This window comes from Peromyscus eremicus, chromosome 8a, assembly GCF_949786415.1.
Source record: "Peromyscus eremicus chromosome 8a, PerEre_H2_v1, whole genome shotgun sequence".
Taxonomy (NCBI): domain Eukaryota; kingdom Metazoa; phylum Chordata; class Mammalia; order Rodentia; family Cricetidae; genus Peromyscus; species Peromyscus eremicus.
Window position 1 is genome coordinate 6,603,593 of NC_081423.1, and position 8,909 is coordinate 6,612,501.

The following is an 8,909-nucleotide window of genomic DNA, read 5'->3' on the forward strand; positions in this document are numbered from 1 at the left end:
ACCTTTCACAAAGAACTACAGGCAACTTAAGCATTCTGAAAGCAGGAGGAAGTCTTCTTCAGGGAAGAGCACACTAATTAATTATCCAATAAGAAATGGCCGGCCCTGAAAACATACACATACAAGCACAGACTGAACAGGCTGTATTTAGAAACATGTACGTATGGGAGGGAGGAAAGGGAAGGGGAAAAGGATGTAATTACATTGTAATCTAAAATAAAAAAAAAACTTAAAAATGTGCATATCAAATTGTAACCATTTTATTGTTCGGGGGCATGAAGCATCTCCTCAGTATTGTATAGCCATCACTGCTGTCTAATCTAATGCTTCCACTGGAGAGACAGTGGCAGGCTTGAGGCCCCCCTGATCTACAGAACCAGCTCCAGGACAGCCAGGACTGTTGCACAGAGAAACCCTGTCTCAAAACAAATAAACATGCAAAATTAATGCTCGACTGTCCCAACTGGGATCTTGGTACTCAGGCCACAGATGTCATCTGCCTTCACTCTCTCTGTGGCCCCCTGTTTTCATGCAGTGCTAACCCGTCTCTGAATTTGTTATTCTGACATCTGTAAACAGAACCATGGTATATTTCCTGTGTTTGGCAGCTTTTACTTGGTGTAATGTTTTCAAGTTAACACTTACGTGTCAGTGAGAATGTGAGTTTATTCTTCAGGACTTGACTCAGAGTGAGAGCGGGAGAGGAGTCTACCAGCTCAGCAGGTCTGTGGGTGTTTGGGTTGTCTCCACCCCGGGCTATTGTGGAAAACACTAATGTAAACACTACACAGGTCCCTGCTGGTGTCCCTGCTGTGGCTTTTGGGAAAATACTGGGAAGGAAGTAAAGACACGGGAGGGGCCTATTAGGTCCCAATATCCCCGAAGCTGTGTTCCCAGTGACCTAACTTCCAGTACGTTCCATCTATTTTTTTTTTTTATTTTTTTATTTTTTTTGTCTAAAGTACTTTTAAAAAATTTTACGTATTTTATGAATATGGCTGTTTTTTGTCTACTTGAGAGTATGCACACCAGAAGAGAGCATCAGATCACATTATAGACAGTTGTGAGCCACCTTGTGTGTGCTGAAAATTGAACTCAGGACCTTGGGGAAGAGCAGCCAGTGCTCTTAACTGCTCAGCCATCTCCAGCACCTCATTTTTAATTTTTTTTTTTTTAGACTGGATCTCTCTGTGTGCCTGGCTGTTCTGCAGCTTGCTATATGTAGACCAGGCTGGCCTGAAACCCACAGAGATCCTCTTGTCTTTGCCTCCTGAGTGTTGGGATTAAATAAAGGTGGGCACCACCATGCCGGACTTGTTTAGTTTTTAGGTTTTTTTTTTTTTTTTTTTGAGACAAGACCTCACTAGGTAGACCAAGCTGGCCTTCCGAACTCAGCTTGCTTCTGCCTCCCAAGTGCATACACCCCTTATGAGGCCCTAATCTCACCTGTTTCGCAGGGTTTTTTTTTTTTTTTTTTTTTTTTTTTGAGACAGTCACACTGGGAGGAGGTGCAGATTTGAGGCCTTGTCTGCAGAGTACCAGGAGTATATAGAACCTGTCTTAAAAAGACAACCAACCCTCCAGCCCCTCACAACGGGGGCACTGGCATCATCTCCTCATTGATGCCCCACCCACCAAGATGTGAGCAAGCTGCTGTGGTAGCTGCGGGCCCTTTTGGCCACCATGCCTTCCCACTGTGATGGCTGTTCCGGGGAACTGAGTGGACACACTGGGCCGTGAGAACACAGCCATGTGGGCAGGGTGTCAGAAAGATGGTAGGAGCCTCGATATTTTGGAGCTACTTTACCAACAACCTCTAACCTCTAGAGTCTAAAATGTGAATAATAAACGTGGAGGACAAGAGGGCTCATAGGATAGAGGTGCTTACCGTGAACTCAGACAACCTGAGCTTGAACCGAGGGACCTGTATAGTAAGGAGAGAACTGACTGCTTTGGGTTGTTCTCTGCTAACCATGTGCAGTGGCATGCACACACCTCTCTCCCCATAAAAGAAACAAAAACTGAAAAATCTATGATCTTGTTTTGTTTGAGACAAGGCTTTTTGTATTTTGTAGCCCAGGCTAGCCTCAAATTTGCGGGGTAGCTGAGAATGACTTTGAATTTGATTCTCCTGGGTGTGACCTGGTTGCACCCAGAGGGCCTCAAGCCAGTTTAAAGGTGCCAGCTTAAGGGGGTGGGGATGTAGCTTAGTTAGTAGAATGCTAAATCCAGGGTTCAATGTCAGCGCCACATAAATTAGTTCTGTTGGCAGATACCTGTAATTCCAGTCCTTGGGAGGCAGAGGTAGGAGGATCAGGACTCCTTGGCTTTTTAATGAGTTTATGGTCAGTCTGGTCTAAATTAGACTCTACCTCAAAACAACAAACGAATCAATAAGAGGTGTCTGTCCTTGAGTTTGCCGTGACTGAGTTTTATGATGGCAATACTTTCAAAACCACCTAGGCGCTTTCCTGTTACTCCTATTGCCAGGTCCCCCAGGTGACTGCAGTGGGGAGTCCGCACATCACTTCAGTACATGGCTGCTAACCTGCCAGGGCCATGCCTGGAGAAGGAAGCCCTTTCTGTGGTCTGCTCAGGAGGGGCCAGCAGAGGGCACACAAGGAACAAGTGTATTACTCTCCCTTTACACCCCAGCTGAAATCAGAGCTCTCTCCACTAAGAACAGGGTGTGGGTTAGGGTTCTTAACCCCAGCAGGGCAGTAGTTGGAGCTGTTTAGAAAACAGAACAAGAGCCAGGCTTGGTGGTGTAGGCCTAATGCCAGGAGGCAGAGGCAGATGGGTTGTTGCTCAGAGACCACAGGAGGAAAAGGCTTTTAGATTTAGACTGTGGCTATTACTGGTGATTTCTCTCTTTGAAAAATAATTCCAAAATAATAATTGTCTTAGTTCTTTTGGTGTGTGTGTGGGTGTGGTGCTGCCAGGGATCCAATCCAGGGCCTTGTTCGTGATAGGCAAGCACTCTACCACTTAGCCACATTCCCAAACCCTTTGGGTTATAACAAAAATAAGAGCCAGACATGGTAGCTCATGCCTAAAATCCCAACACTGGGAAAGCTCAGGCAGGAGGATTATCTTAAGTGTGAGGCCAGCCTGGGCTACAGAATGAGGTGCAACCTGCCTTCCAACAAAAGCATGATTGCTTGCACATGACTATGATCACTTGGGAAGCCAAGGCAGGATGATCAGGAGTTCAAGGTTATCCTCAGCTACAATGTTCTAGGCCACCCTGAGCTACCAGAGACCCTGTCTCAAAATAATGAACCAAAAAGAAGCCACCCCACCCCTACCAAACCAAATACTGTAGACTGGGTGACTCAACATTTATTTCTTAGCGTTCTGGAGGTTGGGAAGTCCAAGAAGTGTAACAGGGATTGCTAAACGGTCTTAATAAACAAAACAAAACAAAACAAAAAAAAAAAACCAAACAAACAAAAAACCCAGAGCCAGATATTGGGGTTAAAAACTGAGAGATCAGAAAAGCAGAAAGAAGCCAGCCACATTCTTATCACTTGGAAATCCTCAGCCAAAGGGTATACTTCCTGTATATCCACACCTATATGCCTTTCTGTTCTGCATCTCACTTCCTCTCTCTGCCGAGCTACATCACTTCCTGTCTGTGTGTACAGACCTCTAGACCTTGAACTCAAAGAGATCTGGAGAGATCTCTGCCTCCCAAATGCTAGGATTAAAGGTGTATGCTACCACTACCTGACCTCTATGTTTAATATAGTGGCTGGCTTTTTCCTCTGATCCTCAGATAAGCTTTATTAGGGTCCACAATATATTGGGAGACACAATATATCACCACAAAGAAGAGCCTTTTGTTGTTGGTGATTGGGCTTTGAGCCTCATGTTTCCAGGTTCTTGACCTCTTATCTAAAGAATTGAAAACCAAGGTTCATGCAGAAATGCAAAAATAGCAAGGTCACTCACAGAGATCCTCCTACCTAAGATGTTTTAATATAGATTTAAGTATGGGCTTTAAAAGAGGGAGGGAAGCCGGGCATTGGCACACATACCTTTAATCCCCATGCTCAGGAGGCAGGGGCAGGCAGATCTGTGGGTTCCAGGCCAGCCTGGTCTACAGAGTGAGTTCCAGGACAGCTAGGCCTACACAGAGAAACTCTTGTCTCAAAAAACAACAAACAACAACAAAAAAAAAAAGAAAGAGAGAGAGAGAGAGAGAGAGAGAGAGAGAGAGAGAGAGAGAGAGAGAGAAAGAAGAAAGAAAGAAAGGGGCTGGAGAGATGGCTCAGAGGTTAAGAGCACTGGCTATTCTTCCAGAGGTTCTGAGTTCAATTCCCAGCAACCACATGGTGGCTCACAACCATCAATAATGAGATCTGGTGCCCTCTTCTGGCCTGCAGGTGTACACGCAGGCAGAACATTGTATACATAATAAATAAACAAATCTAAAAAAAAAAGAAAGAAAGAAAGAAAGAAAGAAGGTGAGGCAGGAAGGTTTCTGCAAAGTCAGGGCCAGCTTGACTTCTGCAGCAGGACTTGTCTTGAAAGGACGAAGGAAGGGAGGACAGGAAGGGAGGACAGGAAGGGAGGACAGGAAGGGAGGACAGGAAGGGAGGACAGGAAGGGAGGACAGGAAGGGAGGACAGGAAGGGAGGGAGGGAAGGAACGATTTGGCTAGGGTTTTTTTTGTTTTTGTTTTTTTTGTTTTGTTTTTATCAACTTGACACAAACTGGGTATCTGGAAAGAGGAAACCCCTCAACTGAGAAATACTTCCAGAAGACTGGGCTGTAGGAAAGTCTGTGGGGCATTTTCCTGATTAAGATGATTGACGTGGGAGGGTCTAGCTGCTGTGGGTGGTGCCACCCCTGAGAAGGTGGCCCTGGCAGATATAAGGAAGGCAGCTGAATGTGAGCCTGGAGAGCAAGAGTTTCTCTATGGCCTCTGCTTCAGTTCCTGACTCCAGGTTCCTGCCTTGACTTCCCTCAGTGACAGATTGTGACTGGGACATGTAAGCCAAATAAACACTTTTCTCCTCAAGTTGCTTTTGATCATGGTGTTTATCACAGCAATAGAAATAAACTAGAGCAGAATCACACAGACACACAGACACACACAAGAAAGGCAATTTGTACATGCCTTAGAGTGGGCTTGGGCTGCCCAAGAGAGACAGTCTCTTGCATTTAAGTGTCTTTTTTTTTCCTTTTTCTTTTTGGAGACAGGGTTTCTCTATGTAGCCCTGGCTGTCCTGGAACTTGCTCTGTAGACCAGCCTGGCCTTGAACTCACAGAGATCTGCCTACCTCTGCCTCCCAAGTGCTAGGATTAAAGGCATGTGTTACCATGGCATGGCTTAAGTGTCTTAATAATAACTATACAAGGTGTTGGTGATGCCTAAGCTTATATCAACTAAAAGATTTACAAGATTAAAGGGCTGGTGAGAGGGCTCTGTGTGTAAAGGTGCTTGATGCCAAGCCTGATGACCAGATTCAATTCCTGAGGCCTGAATAATAGAACTGATTCCCACAAGTTGTCCTCTGACCTCCACATGCTAAATGTGGCACACACACACTCACATCCATAGATACCAAATTAAATATATAAAGTTGTAGTTAAAAAAAAAAGATTATGTAAACATGTTTTGGTGAGGCTGGGCATGGTAGTGCACTTGTGAGACCAAGGCAGGAAGATGTCATTTAAGGATAACCTGGGCTACATGAGACCCTGTCTCAAAATAAAATGTAGGCAGACTTTTCTGTCTTGCCAGCCACTTCCCAAATAACCACACAGAGACTTAATGTTAATTATAAGCCGATAGTTTAGGCTTGTTTTTAGCTAGGTCTTATAACTTAAATTAACCAATATTTCTATCTATGTTCTACCATGTGGCTTGGTACCTATTCTCAGTGCAGCATGTACATCTCCTGCTTCCTCTGTATCTCACTCCGGACTCCTGAGACTCTGCCCTTCTTCCCAGCATTCTCTCTGCCCCCAAAATCCTGCCTGGCTACTGGCCATTTAGATTTTTTTATTAAACCAATCACAGAGACATATATTCACACAGTGTAAAGGAATATTGCACAATAAAATAATAAAATATAGGAAATAGAACTTATCTCAGGATCTGACACAGGCTGATTTCTGAGTTATCAGGTATGTGTGCACAGCACCTGAGTGATTGTGTCACCATCAGGGTATCAAGGGCTACCCCATCTTCTTTTTTTATTGATTATTTTTTGAGATAGAGTTTCATATAGCCTAGGTTGGTCTTGAATTTATTATGTAGTCAAGAATGACCTGAACTTCCAATTCTTCTGCCTTCCAATTATGGGCATGTGGTACCACATTCCACTTGAGTTAGAGAGGATTGTTCACCAATTAAGCTAGGTTAGCTGGCCACGGAGTCCCTGGAATCCTCCCTGTCCCCTACCCCCGTGGTAGGATTACAGGTGCATGTCACCCTACCTAGCTTTTAAGTAGGTATGTGTTGGGGATCGAACTCAGGTCCTCATGCTTACTCAGCAAGCATTTTATTGACTAACCATCTCCTCAGCCTCCCTCAGCATGACTTTGTAGGCAGAGAAAAACTTGCCAACTATGTGCTTCCAGCTGGACCCATCCGGGGTGCACATCAGAAGCACCCAGTTGTTGAAAAGCATTTGGGATGGAATCCTCTTTGTTTCTTATAGCATGGCTTTTCTTCCTGTTAGCTAAGAACTGCCTGGCTTGGCCCTCTGGCCCCACACTCTGGCTCTACATCATCTATGCTTGGGGATAGGGTGGTCTGTGGCTTGTCAGGCTCTGTTCAGCTGATGTTGTAAGCACAGTGAGGTCTGCTCTGACTGACAGGGCTCCTGCTTGGCTAATAAGTGCAGCTGCACTGCACCGCCCCTTGACAGCTGTTGTCCTTTCTGTTCTCCAAAGCGACTTACCTTGTCTTTCCGCCAGGTGTCTATCCCCCATCCCAGGCCATCGTCAAACTACTACATCTAATGCACTTCCCAGAATGCAGTGCGTGGGCTTAGCTGCTTTGAGAGGACAGCCTGGGATAAGTCACCCCAACAACCTGCCTGGAACTTTCATTTCATGGGTGTCTTATGGCTTCAGGACTCCCGAGTTCTTTAATGAAAAGCAACAGGGTCTCTCTGAGCCTCATGCAGAGTCTGTGTTTTATGGCTTTGTATTGGTCCTGCAGCATTCAACTGATCCCCAGGAAAGCTTTCTTGGGGTACACAATATATCACCACATAAAACCTTGTCTGATTAGACTTAATCAGGCAGGCCTAATACCATCTGGACTTGTTTGTGCCTTCACCAGGGACAAAATGTTGGTTTCACTGATTAATGGTTGAGATACTCCAGCATCAGCCAGGCCTGGCCCTGCCTTGGGAAACAAACAATATTTATTTGTGGGAACCTGACTTTTATGGAAATACAGTGGTGGTGTTGGGCTTAGGAGAGACTTAACTCATCACACAGAGATAATGTTTTGTTGTTCTTGTTTCATTATTGCTATTTTGAGTTTCCAGAGACAGAGTCTCCCTACATAGCCATGACTGGCCTGGAATTTGTGCTGTAGACCAAGGTGCCGTCAAACTTGAGGTAATCCTCCTGCCTCTGCCTCCCAAGTGCTAAGTTATAGGACTGTAGTACCAAGCCCAGCAAAGAGCGGTACTAAAAGGAATCATTACTACCAGACACCTATCACTAGACAGGAAATTAGTATGTGACATTGTTTTAAATTTAATTTCAAAAAAAGATTTTATTTTTGTTTTTAATTGTGTGTGTATGTATAGTGGTGGTGGTGGGATGTACACATGAGTGCAATACTTAAGGAAGTCAAAAGAGGGCATCAGATCCCCTGGAGCTGGAGTTTTAGGCAGTTGTAAGCTACCCTTCGTGGGTGTTGGAATCCATTCTCAGGTCCTCTGGAAGAGCAGTGCATATTCTTAACCAGCAGTCCATCTCCATAGTCCCTAAATCTTGGTTTTTAAGATAAGCTCTTGCTGTGTAGCTCAGGCTAGCCTCAACATTCTCAATCCTCCTGTCTCAGCCTGAGTTGTTGAGATTTCACATGTGAGCCACCACATCCAACTTCCATGATTTTTTTAGAAAGCTTTAGCCAGTGTTCTATCTTCATTTCTGTTGCTGTGAAAAGATAGCCCTGAGAAAATCAATTTCGGGGAAAAGGAGTTTGTTTTGCTTACAGTTCCAGGTTATAAGTCATTCCTGTTGGGAAGTCCAAGTGGCAGGGACTTGAAGCAGCTGATGTCATCACATCCACAGTCAAGAGCAGAGATGAATGAATGGAGGCATGCTCAGTTCACTTTTGCTCACTTCAGTCTCTATACAGTCCAGGATGTTCTGCCTAGGGAATGGTGCTGCCCACAGTGTGCCGGGTTGTTCCATGTCAGTGACCATTACACAGCCTCCTACAGATATGTCCACGGCTGACTCAATGTAGACAGTGCCTCACTGAGACTCTTCTCAGGTGAATCTATGCTGCAAGCCGCAAAAATATACAAAGTCAGCTGACTGTGACAAAGCTGATACCTGGAAGAAGCCAAGGGCCTTCCAGAGGTCAAGCTGAGGCTCAGGGAGCCTTGGTGATATTTGGCTTTTGATTATCAGCCGTTTCCTGCTATGAGTTTCTTGTGTGCTATTGTAGCTTTTCCATCATTTATTGTGCACCTTATCACCTCTACTAAAGGAATATTTAGATAACATTCTGCACTGACAGCTATGCACAGCCAGAACCCCAGTTCAAGCCTCCCTGTAATTATCGTCATTGGCAGCATCTGGCCAGGTCCATTCCCAGATGGAGGAAAGTACTTTATCAGAGATACCTCTGTACTCTCTAAGAACAGACTTAACCATCCAGGCTACCTGTTTGAGAAGGCCTGGCAGATGTGCCAATTAAGCCT